Source organism: Schistocerca gregaria, chromosome 5, assembly GCF_023897955.1.
Source record: "Schistocerca gregaria isolate iqSchGreg1 chromosome 5, iqSchGreg1.2, whole genome shotgun sequence".
Classification (NCBI taxonomy): Eukaryota; Metazoa; Arthropoda; class Insecta; order Orthoptera; family Acrididae; genus Schistocerca; species Schistocerca gregaria.
In genome coordinates, this window is record NC_064924.1 from 7,606,140 (window position 1) to 7,624,572 (window position 18,433).

Genomic DNA, 18,433 nt, shown 5'->3' on the forward strand with positions numbered 1-18,433 from the left:
AACTTAATTATGACCCCTCGTCTCCCATTAACCTATTGTTTTAATAAGTGATCTATGATCCCCTGGGGATAATCAGTTCTTCTAACAACATCCTTTTCCTCCTCCTCCTCCTCCTCCTCCTCCTCCTCCTACTACTACAACTACATCCCTCTGGAAAATCCCCAACCCTTTTCTCCTCTACCAACACACACACTTTGAATATCAAATTAATTGCCTGGTTAATTAAATGACTACTTAATTAAATCGAGCAACTAATTAACACATCCTTCTCTGGGAAATCCCGCAGCTGAGCCCCCAGATCCCCCACTCTCCCTCCCATTAATTTGCGGTAAAAGGACTCAGTCTGTGATGGAGAGGAAGGATCTCATGATACAAATTTGAAGTCCATTACATAACAGAGGATATACTGTTAATTTATGAAACTCAATTTTCAGGCTTTGAATCTCTCTACCTGGCGGAAAAAACTCATCACAAACTACTACAAGACCTAATTACGTAATTACGCTGCTGCAGATGGCATTTCTGAAGAAGAGAAATTTGTTGACATCAAGTATCGCTTTGTCAGGAGTTCCTTTCTGAAAGTATTTGTATCTAGCATAGCAATGTATGCATGTGAAACATGACGATAAACAGTTTAGACTAGAGGAGAATTGAAGCTTTTGAAATGTGGTGGTACAGAAGAACGCTGAAGAGTAGATGGGTAGAACACATAACTAATGATGAGGTACTGAAGAGGATTGGGAAAGGAAATTTGTGGCAGAACCTGACTAGAAGAAGGGATAGGTTGGTGCGACAAATTTTGAGACATCAAGGCATCACCAATTCAGTACTAGAGGGAAGTGCGTGGAGGGGGGGGGGGGGGGGGGGGGGATTAAAGTCATAGAGGAAGGCCATGAGACGAATGCAGAAATGCAGAAGATTCAAAAGGACATAGGTTGCTGTACTTAACTTAGAGATTAGGAGGCTTGCACAAGACAGCTTAGCATGGAGAGCTGCGCCAAACCAGTCTACGGAGTGAAGTCAACAACTTACTGATATCCTGATATTTTCAGGCCTGTAAGATGCTTTCATTAAAACTTCATCCTTAAACGAGATAATTTTCGATACAGAAAAATCTCTTTCCTACAGATAAACAATGGTGTCACTGCATGTTGTGTATTCAGTGTGGCCAACGTTAGCAGTAATTTTCAGATGGAGATTTCAACACAGTAAGCCCAAAGGTTTTGTACATTCAGATTTTCGCCAGCTTTAAGAGGAATATCGAATCAGTATCTGCACGGACATGCAACAATCAATGCCGTGGCTGGCACAAACAGTTGGCTGCAATACACAGACTGCTCAACGAATGGTGACTAAACAAGCTCAGGATAACAGCGTGTGTAGACAGGTATCCTTCCATGACCACACCAGAGGTGATCACACTATTATTCCACTGGATCTCACGAGTGTTAACAGCTGAAATCCAAACAAATGTTGCAGGCAGAATTAGGTGTCTGTTCCGTCAGACATACCTGATAACCCAGACAGTGCTCAGTCTATAATTCCATGGGCGCGATGGATATTTGATGAAAAGTTTCAGTGCGTAGGCAGAATCAAGGTTCGAAGTCCTACGGCATTTAGAAATCGGTGAGTAGGAGGTTAGTGGGTGGAGGTAATTAGTGGAGGTAATTAGTGGGTGGAGGAGCGGGTAATTTGGAATTGACAGAAAGCGTGTCCGGATGGCCGAGGTGGTTAAGGCAAGTGTTGTAAAAAAATGTAGGGAATCCGGTTTCACGTCCTCGTCCGGCACAGATTTTCAATTCTCGCTGCTGCATTACCACAATGCCCTGTACAGCTGGGAGATTCATCTACAAACAGAATGTTACTATGAACCATAAGGAACAAGAAACTGGAAGCTGGCTTAGGATTCTGATTTCCTATGTGTTCATTACGACTGACAGCATACTACAGGCAGATTTTCATGGTGCAGAACCATAGTCAGCTGGGACTAACAGGTATTCTGAGGTGCTCAGCGATGAGTCTTACTTCTCTCTGTAGTGACCAAATAGATGTCATCGTGTCCCTAGACGACCTGGCAAAAGTCTCAAAACGCGATGCTTATCGAGATCCATACCTCTCTTACGTATTATGCTGTGGAGAGCGACATGATACGGTAACAGGACTGATTTTGTAATTGTTAAAAGGATGTTGAATGTTCATGAACACGTGACAAGAATGTTGAATTCTGCTCACAAGCTTTTCATGACCATGATACCAAATAAAATATTCCAGCAAGACCCTACACTGCAGATCGTACCGCATCAGCCTGCTCAGTCCTTTGATTTGTCACTCACAAAGCATGCCTGGAATGCCATGGGACGTATAGTTTCACACTGGCCTCTAGCCAACAGTTTTCATGAACTGGCATAGTATGAATTTCAGATACGGCAAGCAATTCATCATGATACTATCAGCAGGGTGACTGCTTCCCTGCCGCAACGAATAGTAGAAGTGAATTCTTCGTTGCTCGGGTCACATCTCATGCTTATATTGATCTTGAATGAAAGTTTTATCGGTCGAGGCACGATAGCACTAATATGAACAAAAAATCTACGCACCAAAAAACAATAATTCAGAGGGTTACAACACGACTTCTATTGATTGTAGAGAAAAGGTCAATAGTTTCGGATAGCCCTTGACCCACGACTATTTGGATGCCTATCGAAGCAACGGGCATACAGTAGCTATCCAACTGAACAGGTTCAAAATTTGAACATTATTCTCTTCATCCAGCCCACGGAAATTAAGCAAAACCTTTGGTTCTTTTACATTAGGTATGGTCTAGGGTGCAGCTTAGGTACCCTATAAAAGCACTATTTGTTCATGGGCCACTGTACAGAAAACCCCGGAAAACCATGATTTTTGGATACATACAGCGCCAATTGTGGGGATGGCGACATCTATAATTTTTATTCATGGCAGATTTTCGAAATTTTTACCATGTGTTCTTAAGATGATATTTAGAACCTTGAAACATTCTCGTGATCATAATCTGTCACCGATCGCCAGGTATCTGAGGTCACCAAAGTATGTTTGTCAGAATTTTTTCATCAATAAAACTTTGACACGCGAGACGATCGTTAGGTGAAGTTTCCATCAAATGCCACTCTTTCGTCATCGTACTTCTAACAGGTGTTCATATATTCACAGAGTGGTACTACAGTGACAAAACATGGGCTAAAAGGTGTCTTAATATGCCGGAAAAAAATTTAAAATGACTGCCAGATATTTTCTAAAACTAGGACTGCAAATTCAGTAAAATATATCGAATAACATTTTTACTATTTTAGGATAGAAATCATAAGCTGGGCGTTTCTGATGAACTGTGATCGATGAGGAAAGTACCCACAGCCGGCCGGTGTGGCCGTGCGGTTCTGGCGCTTCAGTCTGGAACCGCGTGACCGCTCCGGTTGCAGGTTCGAATCCTGCCTCGGGCATGGATGTGTGTGATGTCCTTAGGTTAGGTTAGGTTTAATTAGTTCTAAGTTCTAGGCGACTGATGACCTCAGAAGTTAAGTCGCATAGTGCTCAGAGCCATTTTTTTTAAAGTACCCACAAAAAATGTAAAGCAAACGATTTCGACTTAACCTTCCATTATCTGTACTAATTTGGTATTGATCTGTGTCAAAGAACGTAAATGTGTTGAAGTACATAAACTTCACTGTTTTACTGGCCACAGAAATCATTTTATAGAACCAGCTGCCTCAATCCTCATTCTGCCGTCCTAAAAAATAAATAAATAAATAAATAAATAATATTTGCCGTGCGAACACATTTTTGATTTTGGGGGTGAAAGAGAGCAGCAGAGAGACAGTGCCAATGGGAGAAAAAGAAAGAAGAGACAGTAAAACGAAAAAGACAGACGACTAGGGACCATGGGGGAGGGAGATGTTTGGACTTCACAAACCGGCGAATTTGAACACGCAGATATACAGGTCGCATTTTGTACCGAAATTTTAAACACGTGGTTGTAGGCGAAAATGTAAGTTGGACCCTCCACAATTTTTGAATTGCCGAGGTATAGAGGAGACAGTGACAACGGGATGTACTGTAAATCAATGGGAGAAAAAGAAGGGAATGGGGGAGAGAATCATATAGACAGTTGCAGTGAGAAGGCGATGCTGACAAGTGTAAAGCTTCACAACAAAGAGGGACTGGACAAAAGGGTTATGGTGTTCCGTATCACAAGAGTGCGAATATGTTCGCATACCAAAATTTTTGGTGGGGGAGGCGGAATCAGAATAGATGCAGGTGGTTCCCCACTTCTCGGGCAGTCTTATAAAGAGGAATACATCGCCGTTTTTGTGCTCAGGCGGGAGCAATTTTTCCGCTTATCGCTTAATACGTGTTACGTGATAAACAGCTGCACAAAGCTTAGTAAATGCCGGACTGCTGCTTCATGGTGCAATACTTTGTTCCTTGTAGCGTACACTGGCAATATTAGAAATCAGAAATAAGTAAGGTTTTGCTTAATTTCCGTGGGCTGGATGAAGAGAATAATGTTCAAATTTTGAACCTGTTCAGTTGGATAGCTACTGTATGCCCGTTGCTTCGATAGGCATCCAAATAGTCGTGGGTCAAGGGCTATCCGAAACTATTGACCTTTTCTCTACAATCAATAGAAGTCGTGTTGTAACCCTCTGAATTATTGTATTTTGGTGCGAAAATTCCCCCTAATTACAGGATTTTATATACACCACCTGTACTGGCATAGCACTTGGAATGCTCGAAATTCACTGTACATAAAGTAACATTTGCCGAGATGGTGACTTACCAGGCTTTTCCTTACTAGTATCACGGTCATATCAGTACTTTCAGTGTGTATAGCGCCAATAGTTTAAGTTTCTATTAGAAGATAAGCTTCCCTTTCCCTGTCAGGGGAATGGAAGGGAGGAGAGTGGCCTCTAGCCATAGATGACTGCCTCGAAGTGGTAGCATATTCGAAAAACAGAAAATACGATGTACCGATTTATGTAGAGTTAGCCCACTCCAGTCCGGTGGTATGTACTTTGTCCAGTTCCTAACGCTCTTTTTGAAACACGAGTCTGATATCTCACAGAGATTTTTGGGCCAAGTATGGCAAGGATATCTGAGAAAGAAAAAAAAAAACAACGTGTACACACAGAATACATAATCACAAAGCCTAGTTCTGTTAGAGGATATTACTGTTGGAGTGGAGCCCGACATATGAAAATAGGTGTGTGGAGGGATTAGAGTGTATTCCTAACGCAAGGATGTAGCTCTATAGGGAACATAAACTGCTATGTTCGTAACAGAGTTAGTCGTGCTATGAAATACGTGAGAGCGCGAAACGACCTCGGCCAAAGAAAAAGTGTGAATCTGCAGTGAAATTGCCGCTCTGAAGGATATCAGAGCCTCAAAGTGTAATGTTGCCTCATTCCTAGGAGATCATCAATTTTATACTGATTGCTGAATAAAGGCCTCCTCCAACGTTTTACATGGGTTACAGAAAGCCGTATTTCAGACGTATGGTCATTTGCCAAAAAATGTTCGATTCGACGTCTCCTACCTTGCTGTGACATCAGTAGAATTTTTTATTCTGTGCTCTCTGTAGGTAGTGATTCATCAGATTCACTTTGACTCGGCAGATCGTTTGTTATTCAAGAAAAATGAATACTTATTCTTGAATATAAGATTTATAACATCCATCTTAAGGGCAGGAGGTTAGTAGCAATTGGGAATAGTGAAGATAATTGCTATCGTAAGTTATCACAAATATACAAATGTAAGGAAAATTTTCAGTTGAGCTAAATTCGCTAAAGTGAAACAACTGCATGTTGGGTATGATATTAATGAAGATGACGTTCGTTTTCAAGCGAAAATTACCCCTAGTTACAGGATTTTATATACACCACGTGTACTGGCATAGCACTTGGAATGTTATCCACATGTACGCGATTCGGGAGTCAATCTCTCTTCAACCCTTCATATACTTCCACTAAAAACACGATATTCGGACATAATCATTGTCTTTCTATACAAGTGGCAAAGCCTGAGTCTCTGTTTTGCTTCTTCACTCTACCCCCGTTCGCCAAAGTGCTCTTAGCTCTTCCTTTTCTATAGTGTTAACACTGATTGCGTCTGCTGAATATTACACCATTCCGGACACCACCTTCTTTTGTAAACAAGTAGACGGCTCCAAGTGACCGCACTGAACCGTAGCAGATGTCACAGAGGACATGAAGATAAAACAGTGCAAACAGTTATTTATGCAAACTGCGCACATACCGTCTGGTTATAATTAAACTGCAACTGTTCGCTGTAGTCATCGTATGCCAGCGAAAATTAGTAGATAAGCGTTAATGCGGGATTTACGCTGGGAAACAAATTAGCTCCAATCATGGCCTCCTGGTGCAAATCTGGCGGCGTACACTGTTAACGATATGACAACCTCTCTGTCATTTGACAATCCATAAAGTGTGCGAACAGTATGGCAATCGAGGAGAGAGACCGAGCGCTATCAATGAATCTGTTTTGCGAGAATGGCAGCAATTACTGTGCTGCTCAGCGAGTATCGCAGGCTGAAAGATTTTAAGGGAGGTTCGATGTCATTAAACAGTTTTAAAAATGATGATGAAGATCATGATGATGATGATGAAATTCGTAAATCCAGGTGAGCTTGATGTGGCACCTGGAAGAGAAAGTGTCCTATCCCAGCGGAAGTTAGCAAACAGGTTTCTGTTCCTGTAACTAACGACACAGCATGTGCCCCGAGCACAATTTTGCAGCCTATTTTACGCTGATACCCGTACAAGATACACAGGGCGCAGCAGCTGAAATGTCATGACCCGCAGCAACGTTCTGAATCTACTCTTCGGCTCCTGGCATTGATCGAAGTTGATGACATGTGGCTGTGAAATATCATATGTAGTTACGAGGCACGTTTTACCCTACATGGTGCCGTGCATCACAGAACTCTGAATTTGGGGTGTTGTTAATCCGCGTGTGCACTAAAAGCAATTGAACTCGTGTCTGTGTGGCATGGATCCATAAGCACCCTTACTCTCGGACTGTTCTTCTTCGATGAGGACACACCCAGAGTGGCTGTCATGTCACTTGCACCATGACATCTGCAAGTGCTCGTGACCTCTTTGTACAGCATGTGATTCCTGCTTTGGAAGAGCACAACTGTGTGAAAACTATTGTTTTCATGCAAGGTGGGACAACACCTCTTGTCTCTCTCCCAGAGAAAGATCTGCTTAATGGAACCTTCGATGAGAGTATTATCTCGTATTATCTCCAGAGGTTTTCCAGATGAATGGCCTGCGAGGTCACTTGATCTGTATCCATGCGACTTTTAGCTCTGATGCTATCTAAAAGAGCGCGTTTACCGGGTACCGTTCGGTCTACTCTTGACCTGAAGGTAAGCATACAGGGAGATGCTGGACAGATTCCACTGGAACTGCTCCGAGCAGCTGTTGATCAGGTCGTTTTTCGGATGCAGCATCTCATCGACGTCTCCGGTGCGCATACTGAATGAACAGTGTGTGCGGCAGTTAATTAACGAATAATATCAGAACTATGCCTTTCTCACTTCTCTAACCTTTCCTGCCCACCACGTTCGTATTCCGTTACACATAGAAATGTTTCTATATGTCCTTCTTACATTACAACACCAGGTTATCCATACGATAATTACAGCCCAGACTGGACGTCTGTGAGTAGCTTCACTTCCATTATAGCCACTTGGTATATAGTAATATTGCTAATTTCAAAAATGTTGCCTGAACCTCTTAATGGCATCATTACCGTTCTACCGTTCGTACAATATACACTTCATCAAATATATCTCAGTGATTTGATATTTCCAGTTATTAAAGTAGATAAAGCTTCCTTCCCCTTTCTTTCCTTTGTGCACCACCACCACTAACTACTACTCAGTGCCTTTCCGCGGGCGGCCTGTCCAATGTGAAGACGTCTGTACGCTCTTTACACCTTGTCGAATATTTCTGTCTGTCCGTCCTCCGTACCTCGCATACACTTCTTAAATATGGGGATAATTCAGAGGCTTCCTTTACCAGGATACAGGTTGGCTGGCAGCTTTTCCAGGAGCTATTTGCGGTGTGGGGGAGTAGCCATGTATGTGAAAAACGGCATCCCATTTGAGTCAATTGATGTTTCAAAATACTGCACTGAAAAGGTGTTTGAATGTTGTGCAGGTGTGGTTAAATTTAATGGAGCTAAACTTCTAACTGTTGTTATTTATAGATACCCAGACTCCGATTACACAACATTTTTGCTAAAGCTAGAGGAGGTTCTTGGTTCACTTTATAGGAAATACAAGAAGTTAGTTATATGTGGTGACTTCAATATTAATTCTATAAGTGATTGTGCAAGGAAGAGGATGCTGGTAGATCTCTTTAATTCATATAATCTTATGCAAACCGTATTCTTTCCAACGAGAGTGCAAGGGAACAGTAGAACAACCATAGACAACATTTTTGTTCATTCCTTATTACTAGAAGGGCATTCTGTTAGCAAAGAGGTGAATGGCCTTTCAGATCATGATGCACAAATTTTAACTCTAAAAGATTTTTGTGCTGCAACACGTGTTAAATATACTCATCAGCTGTTTAGGAAAGCTGATCCGGTTGCTGTAGAGACTTTTGTAAACCTTATCAAGTAACAAGAGTGGCAAGATGTTTATAGTGCTGATACAGTAGACGATAAATACACTCCTGGAAATGGAAAAAAGAACACATTGACACCGGTGTGTCAGACCCACCATACTTGCTCCGGACACTGCGAGAGGGCTGTACAAGCAATGATCACACGCACGGCACAGCGGACACACCAGGAACCGCGGTGTTGGCCGTCGAATGGCGCTAGCTGCGCAGCATTTGTGCACCGCCGCCGTCAGTGTCAGCCAGTTTGCCGTGGCATACGGAGCTCCATCGCAGTCTTTAACACTGGTAGCATGCCGCGACAGCGTGGACGTGAACCGTATGTGCAGTTGACGGACTTTGAGCAAGGGCGTATAGTGGGCATGCGGGAGGCCGGGTGGACGTACCGCCGAATTGCTCAATACGTGGGGCGTGAGGTCTCCACAGTACATCGATGTTGTCGCCAGTGGTCGGCGGAAGGTGCACGTGCCCGTCGACCTGGGACAGGACCGCAGCGACGCACGGATGCACGCCAAGACCGTAGGATCCTACGCAGTGCCGTAGGGGACCGCACCGCCACTTCCCAGCAAATTAGGGACACTGTTGCTCCTGGGGTATCGGCGAGGACCATTCGCAACCGTCTCCATGAAGCTGGGCTACGGTCCCGCACACCGTTAGGCCGTCTTCCGCTCACGCCCCAACGTCGTGCAGCCCGCCTCCAGTGGTGTTGCGACAGGCATGAATGGAGGGACGAATGGAGACGTGTCGTCTTCAGCGATGAGAGTCGCTTCTGCCTTGGTGCCAATGATGGTCGTATGCGTGTTTGGCGCCGTGCAGGTGGGCGCCACAATCAGGACTGCATACGACCAAGGCACACAGGGCCAACACCCGGCATCATGGTGTGGGGAGCGATCTCCTACACTGGCCGTACACCTCTGGTGATCGTCGAGGGAACACTGAATAGTGCACGGTACATCCAAACCGTCATCTAACCCATCGTTCTACCATTCCTAGACCGGCAAGGGAACTTGCTGTTCCAACAGGACAATGCACGTCCGCATGTATCCCGTGCCACCCAACGTGCTCTAGAAGGTGTAAGTCAACTATCCTGGCCAGCAACATCTCCGGATCTGTCCCCCATTGAGCATGTTTGGGACTGGATGAAGCGTCGTCTCACGCGGTCTGCACGTCCAGCACGAACTCTGGTCCAACTGAGGCGCCAGGTGGAAATGGCATGGCAAGCCGTTCCACAGGACTACATCCAGCATCTCTACGATCGTCTCCATGGGAGAATAGCAGCCTGCATTGCTGCGAAAGGTGGATATACACTGTACTAGTGCCGACATTGTGCATGCTCTGTTGCCTGTGTCTGTGTGCCTGTGGGTCTGTCAGTGTGATCATGTGATGTATCTGACCCCAGGAATGTGTCAATAAAGTTTCCCCTTCCTGGGACAATGAATTCACGGTGTTCTTATTTCAATTTCCAGGAGTGTATAATGCTTTTATCAAGACTTTTCTTGTGCTCTTTGAAAGTTGCTTTCCGTTATAACGTTCAAAACAGGGTACTAGCACAAACAGGCAGCCTGTGTGGCTGACTAGAGGGATAAGAATATCTTGTAGAACAAAGTGGCAATTATATCAAAACGTTATAAATAGTCAGAATGTAAATGCAGCAGCCCATTACAAACAGTATCGTAAGGTGCTTAAAACTGTTATTAGGAAGGCAAAATGTATGTGGTATGCAAATAGAATAGCTAAGACTCAAGATAAAATTAAAACCATATGATAAGTCGTGAAGGAAGTGGCTGGTCTGCAGAGACAGGTCGAGGATATAGAATCAGTGCGTAGTGGGAATGTCCGTGTTACTGATTAGTCGCATATATGTACAGTATTTAATAATCACTTTCTGAATATAGCAGGTGAACTAAATGGAAACCTGGTCCCAACAGGGAATCATATAGTGCTCTTAGAAAAAAGTGTTCCGAGACTGTTACCTGAAATGCTCCTCCACGATACTGACAAGAGGGAGATTGAGTTAATAATTAAATCACTAAAGACCAAGAACTCTCATAGATATGACGGGGTATCTAGCAGAATACTGAAGTATTGTTCTATGTATGTCAGCCCAGTACTTGGCCATATCTGTAACTTTTCCTTTAGGAGTGGTCAGTTTCCTGACCGATTAAAGTACTCGGTAGTGAAGCCACTTTATAAAAAGGGAGACAGGGATAATATTGACAGTTACAGACCTATTTCTATGCCATCGGTGTTTGCTAAAGTTATCGAGAAGGTTGTATATACTAGGTTACTGGAGCACTTAAATTCACATAATTTGCTGTCAAATGCTCAGTTTGGTTTTAGAAATGGTTTAACAACTGAAAATGCTATATTCTCTTTTCTCTGTGAGGTTTTGGACGGACTAAATAAACGGTTGCGAACGTTAGGTGTTTTCATTGATTTAATGAAGGCTTTTGACTGTGTTGACCACAAAATATTACTGCAGAAGTTGGACCATTATGGAGTAAGGGGAGTAGCTTACAATTGGTTCACCTCTTACTTTAAGAACAGAAAGCAGAAGGTAATTCTCCGCAATATTGAGAGTGGTAGTGACGTTCAGTCCCAATGGGGCACTGTTAAGTGGGGCATTCCCCAAGGGTCGGTGCTGGGCCACTGCTGTTTCTTATTTATATAAATGATATGCCTTCTAGTATTACAGGTGATTCAAAAATATTTCTGTTTGCTGATGACACCAGTTTTTGTAGTGAAGGATCTTGTGTGTAATATTGAAACAGTATCAAATAATGTAGTTCATGAAATTAGTTTGTGGCTTGTGGAAAATAATTTGATGCTAAATCACAGTAAGACTCAGCTTTACAGTTTCTAACTCACAATTCAACAAGAACCGATATTTTGATCGGACAGAATGGGCATATTATAAGCGAGACGGAACAGTTCAAGTTTCTAGGCGTTCGGATAGATAATAAGCTGTTGTGGAAAGTCCATGTCCAGGATCTTGTTCAGAAACTAAATGCTGCTTATTTACCATTAGAACAGTATCTGAAATAAGTGACACTTCAACACGAAAAGTAATCTACTTCGCATATTTTCATACGCTTATGTCGTATGGTATTATTTTTTGGGGTAATTCTTCTGATTCAAAAAGGGTATTTTTGGCTCAAAAACGGGCTGTTCGAGCTATATGTGGTGTAAGTTCGAGAACCTCTTGTCGACACAAATTCAATAGTCTGGGAATTCTGACATTGCCATAACAGTATATATTTTCTTTAATGTCTTTTGTTGTTAGCAATATTAGCCTATTCCCAAGAGTTAGCAGCTTTCACTCAGTTAATACTAGGCAGAAATCCAATCTGCATGTGGAATGCACTGCCTTCACTCTTGTGCAGAAAGGAGTGCAGTATTCTGCTGCATCCATTTTCAATAAGTTACCACAAGAACTCAAAAATCTTAGCAGTATCCCAAACTCTTTTAAGTCCAAACTGAATAGTTTCCTCATGGCTCACTCCTTCTATTCTGTCGAGGAGCTCCTGGAAGAGCTAAAAAATTAAGCAAATTCCAGTGTTACATTGTTGATTTTCTTTATTTAAACTTACGACTTGTCACCTGAATATGTTTTTTTATATTTCATTTTATCTGTTTCTAATATCGTGTTATAATTTCATGTATTGACTCGTTCCATGATCATGGAGACTTCTCCTTAATTTGGTCCCACGGAACAATAAATAAGTAAATAAAATAAATAAACATGATGCATATTTTACGAGTGTACGTTCACGCCACCTCCCCCCCCCCCCACCCTCCCCCCTCCCCCCACCCCCCACCCCGCATGAACCATGGACCTTGCCGTTGATGGGGAGGCTTGCGTGCCTCAACGATACCGATAGCCGTACCGTAGGTGCAACCACGACGGAGGGGTATATGCTGAGAGGCCAGACAAACGTGTGGTTCCTGAAGAGGGGCAGCAGCCTTTTCAGTAGTTGCAGGGGCAACAGTCTGGATGTTTGACTGATCTGGCCTTGTAACACTAACCAAAACGGCCTTGCTGTGCTGGTACTGCGAACGGCTGAACGGAAGGGGAAACTTTTTTTCTTTTTTTTTTCCTTTTTGCCATCAGTCTACTGGCTGGTTTGATGCCGCCCGCCACGAATTCCTTTCCTGTGCTAACCTCTTCATCTCAGAGTAGCACTTGCGACCTACGTCCTCTATTATTTGCTTGACGTATTCCAATTTCTGTTTTCCTCTACAGTTTTTGCCCTCTACAGTTCCCTCTGGTACCATGGAAGTCATTCCCTCATGTCTTAGCAGACGTCCTATCATCCTGTCCCTTCTCCTTATCAGTGTTTTCCACATATTCCTCTCCGATTCTGCATAGAATCTCCTCATTCCTTACCTTATCAGTCGACCTAATTTTCAACATTCGTCTATAACACCACATATCAAATGCTTTGATTCTCTTCTGTTCCGGTTTTCCCACAGTCCACGTTTCACTACCATACAATGCTGTACTCCAGACGTACATCCTCAGAAATTTCTTCCTCAAATTATGTCCGGTATTTGATATTAGTAGACTTCTCTTAGCCAGAAATGCCTTTTTTGCCATAGCGAGTCTGCTTTTGATGTCTTCCTTGCTCCGTCCGTCGTTGGTTATTTTACTGCCTAGGTAGCAGAATTCCTTAACTTCATTGACTTCGTGACCATCAATCCTGATGTAAAGTTTCTCGCTGTTCTCATTTCTACTACTTCTCATTACCTTCGTCTTTCTCCGATTTACTCTCAAACCATACTGTGTACTCATTAGGCTGTTCATTCCGTTCAGCAGATCATTTAATTCTTCTTCACTTTCACTCAGGATAGCAATGTAATCAGCGAATCGTATCATTGATATCCTTTCACCTTGTATTTTAATTCCACTCCTGAACCTTTCTTTTATTTCCATCATTGCTTGCTCGATGTACAGATTGAAGAGTAGGGGCGAAAGGCTGCAGCCTTGTCTTACACCCTTCTTAATACGAGCACTTCGTTCTTGATCGTCCACTCTTATTATTCCCTCTTGGTTGTTGTACATATTGTATATGACCCGTCTCTCCCTATAGCTTATCCCTACTTTTTTCAGAATCTCGAACAGCTTGCACTATTTTATATTGTCAAACGCTTTTTCCAGGTCGACAAATCCTATGAACGTGTCTTGATTTTTCTTTAGCCTTGCTTCCATTATTAGCCGTAACGTCAGAATTGCCTCTCTCGTGCCTTTACTTTTCCTAAAGCCAAACTGATCGTCACCTAGCGCATTCTCAATTTTCTTTTCCATTCTTCTGTATATTATTCTTCTAAGTAGCTTCGATGCATGAGCTGTTAAGCTGATTGTGTGATAATTCTCGCACTTGTCAGCTCTTGCCGTCTTCGGAATTGTGTGGATGATGCTTTTCCGAAAGTCAGATGCTATGTCGCCAGACTCATATATTCTACACACCAACGTGAATAGTCGTTTTGTTGCCACATCCCCCAATGATTTTAGAAATTCTGATGGAATGTTATCTATCCCTTCTGCCCTATTTGACCGTAAGACCTCCAAAACTCTTTTAAATTCCGATTCTAATACTGGATCCCCTATCTCTTCTAAAACGACTGCTGTTTCTTCTTCTATCACATCAGACAAATCTTCACCCCCATAGAGGCTTTCAATGTATTCTTTCCACCTATCTGCTCTCTCCTCTTCATTTAACAGTAGAATTCCCGTTGCACTCTTAATGTTACCACCGTTGCTTTTAATGTCACCAAGGGTTCTTTTGACTTTCCTGTATGCTGAGTCTGTCCTTCCGACAATCATATCTTTTTCAATGTCTTCACATTTTTCCTGCAGCCATTACGGCTTAGCTTCCCTGCACTTCCTATTTATTTCATTCCTCAGGGACTTGTATTTCTGTATTCCTGATTTTCCCGGAACATGTTTGTACTTCCTCCTTTCATCAATCAACTGAAGTATTTCTTCTGTTGCCCATGGTTTCTTCGCAGCTACCTTCTTTGTACCTATGTTTTCCTTCCCAACTTCTGTGATGGCTCTTTTTAGACGTGTCCATTTCTCTTCAAGTGTACTGCCTACTGCGCTATTCCTTATTGCTGTATCTATAGAGTTAGAGAACTTCAAACGTATCTCGTCATTCCGTAGAACTTCCGTATCCCACTTCTTAGCGTATTGATTCTTCCTGACTAATTTCTCGAACTTCAGCCTACTCTTCATCACTACTATATTGTGATCTGAGTCTATATCTGCTCATGGGTACGCCTTACAATCCAGTATCTGATTTCGGAATCTCTGTCTCACCATGATGTAATCTAATTGAAATCTTCCCGTATCTCCTGGCCTTTTCCAAGTATACCTCCTCCTCTTGTGATTCTTGAACAGGGTATTAGCTATTACTAGCTGAAACTTGTTACAGAACTCAGTTTAGTCTTTCTCCTCTTTCATTCCTTGTCCCAAGCCCATATTCTCCTGTAACGTTTTCTTCTACTCCTTTCCCTACAGCTGCATTCCAGTCGCCCTTGACTATTAGATTTTCGTCCCCCTTTAAATACTGCATTATCCTTTCAATATCCTCATACACTTTCTCTATCTTTTCATCCTCAGCTTGCGACGTCGGCATGTATACCTGAACTATAGTTGTCGGTGTTGGTCTGCTGTCGATTCTGATTAGAACAACCCGGTCACTGAACTGTTCACAGTAACACACCCTCTGCCCTACCTTCCTATTCATAACGAATCCTACACCTGTTATACCATTTTCTGCTGCTGTTGATATTACCCGATACTCATCTGACCAGAAATCCTTGTCTTCCTTCCACTTCACTTCACTGACCCCTACTATATCTAGATTGAGCCTTTGCATTTCCCTTTTCAGATTTTCTAGGCTTCCCTTCAACGTTCAAGCTTCTGACATTCCACGCCTCGATGCGTAGAACGTTATCTTTTCGTTGATTATTCAATCCTTTTCTCATGGTAACCTCCCCCTTGGCAGTCCCCTCCCGGAGATCCGAATGGGGGACTATTCCGGAATCTTTTGCCAATGGAGAGATCATCATGACACTTCTTCAACTACAGGCCACATGTCCTGTGGATACACGTTACGTGTCTTTAATCCAGTGGTTTCCATTGCCTTCTGCATCCTCAAGTCGTTGATCATTGCTGATTCTTCCGCTTATAGGGGCAATTTCCCACCCCTAGGACAAGAGAATGCCCTGAACCTCTATCCGCTCCTCCGCCCTCTTTGACAAGGCCGTTGGCAGAATGAGGCTGACTTCTTATGCCGGAAGGGGAAACTACAGCCGTAATTTTTCCCGAGGGCATGCAGCTTTCCTGTGTGGTTAAATGATGATGGCGTCCTCTTGGGTAAAATATTCCGGAGGTAAAATAGTCCCTCATTCGGATCTCCTGGCGGGGACTACTCAGGAGGACGTCGTTAGCAGAAGAAAGAAAACTGGCGTTCTATGGATCGGAGCGTGGAATGTCAGATCCCTTAATCGAGCAGGTAGGTTTGAAAATTTCAAATGGGAAATGGATAGATTAAAGTTTGATATAGTGGGAATTAGTGAAGTTCGGTGGCAGGAGTAACAAGACTTTTGGTCAGGTGAATACAGGGTTATAAATACAAAATCAAATAGGGGTAATGCAGGAGTAGGTTTAATAACGAAAAAAAAATAGGAGTGCTGGTAAGCTACGACAAACAGCATAGTGAACACATTATTGTGGCCAAGATAGATACGAAGCCTACGCCTACTACAGTAGCACAAGTTTATATGCCAACTGGCTCTGCAGATGATGAAGAAATTGATGAAATGTATGATGAGATAAAAGAAATTATTCAGGTAGTGAAAGGAGAAGAAAATTTAACAGTCATGGGTGACTGGAATTCAACAGTAGGAAAAGGGAGAGAAGGAAACATAGTAGGTGAATATGGATTGGGGCTAAGAAATGAAAGAGGAAGCCGTCTGGTAGAATTTTGCACAGGGCATACTTTAATCATAGCTAACACTTGTTTCAAGAATCATGAAAGAAGATTGTATGCATGTAAGAATCCTGGAGATACTAAAAGGTATCAGACCGCAATCTATTGGTTATGAACTGTGGATTAAAACTGAAGAAACTGCAAAAAGGTGGGAATTTAAGGAGTTGGGACCTGGATAAACTGAAAGAACCAGAGATTGTATAGAGTGTCAGGGAGAGCATAAGGGAACAATTGCAGGAACGGGGGAAAGAAATACAGTAGAAAAATAAAGGGTAGCTCTGAGGGATGAAGTAATGAAGGCAGCAGAGGAACAATTAGGTAAAAAGACGAGGGCTAATAGAAATTCTTGGATAACAGAAGAAATATTGAACTTAATTGATAAATGGAGAAAATATAAAAACCCAGTAAAATGAAGCAGGCAAAAAGAAATAGAAACGTCTCAACGTCTCAAAAATAAGATCGACAGGAAGTGCAAAATGGGTAAGCAGGGATGGCTAGAGGACAAATGTAAGAATGTAGAGGCTTATCTCACTACGGGTTAGATAGATACTGCCAGCACGAAAATTAAAGAGGCCTTTGGAGAAAAGAGAACCACTTGTATGAATATCAAAAGCTCAGATGGAAAACCAGTTCTAAGCAAAGAAGGGAAAGCAGAAAGGTGGAAGGAGTATATAGAGGGACTATACAAGGGCGATGTACTTGAGTACAATATTATGGAAATGGAAGAGGATGTAGATGAAGATGAAATGGGAGATACGATACTACGTGGAGAGTTTGACAGAGCACTGAAGGACCTGAGTCAAAACAAGGCCCCGGGAGAAGACAAGATTCTATTAGAATTACTGACGGCCTTGGCAGAGCCAGTCCTGATAAAACTAGCATCTGGTGAGCAAGATGTATGAGACAGGCGAAATACCCTCATACTTCAAGAAGAATAAAATAATCAATCCCAAAGAAAGCAGGTGTTGACAGATGTGAAAATTACCGAACAATCAGCTTAATAAGCCACTGCTGCAAAATATTAACGCGAATTCGTTACAGACGAATGGAAAAACTCGTAGAAGCTGACCTCGGGGAAGATCAGTTTAGATTCCGCAGAAATGTTGGAACACTTGAGGCAATACCGACCCTATGACTTATCTTAGAAGTAGATTAAGGAAAGGCGAACCTACGTTTCTAGCATTTGTTGACATAGAGAAAACTTTTGACTGGATACTCTCTTTCAACTTCTGAAGGTGACAGGTGCAAAATACAGGGAGCAGTAGGCTATTTACAATTTGTACAGAAACCAGATGGCAGTTACCGGAGTCGAGGGGCATGAAAGGGAAGCAGTGGTTGGAAAGGGAGCGAGACAAGATTGTAGCCTATCCCTGATGTTATTCAATCTCTATACTGAGCAAGGACTAATGGAAACAATTGATAATATTCTACTCGGGTGTGCAGCCAGATCATAACGTCTTCTTGACACAATATTTCCATGGTCCAACTGGGTGCCATCATCAGGTGAGAGTGCTGGTACACGATCTCGCCAGAACTGACTTCTCAGTGGAAGCGGCGTCCCCTATATAGGCCGCAGAAGGCCCACAATGCGTGCGTGAGAAGGTGCCATAACTGCCCTCTAGCACAAGTAAACATACCGCGCTGCCAGTGGTGGAAACAGGTGAACATTTACATGCTTTTGAGTGAGTTGTTACTTTTATCCTTTGATTTAGCGTCACGTCTGTAAAGTGTTGCCAGCGATCATAAAAGCTG

General features: G+C 42.7%; 1 protein-coding gene across 1 annotated transcript in view; it reads left to right on the forward strand.

Annotated features, from left to right (window-relative positions):
- The window catches only part of LOC126272661 (venom dipeptidyl peptidase 4-like), a 317,380-nt gene that overhangs the window by 173,906 nt on the left and 125,041 nt on the right, over positions 1 to 18,433 (forward strand). The window lies entirely within an intron of this gene.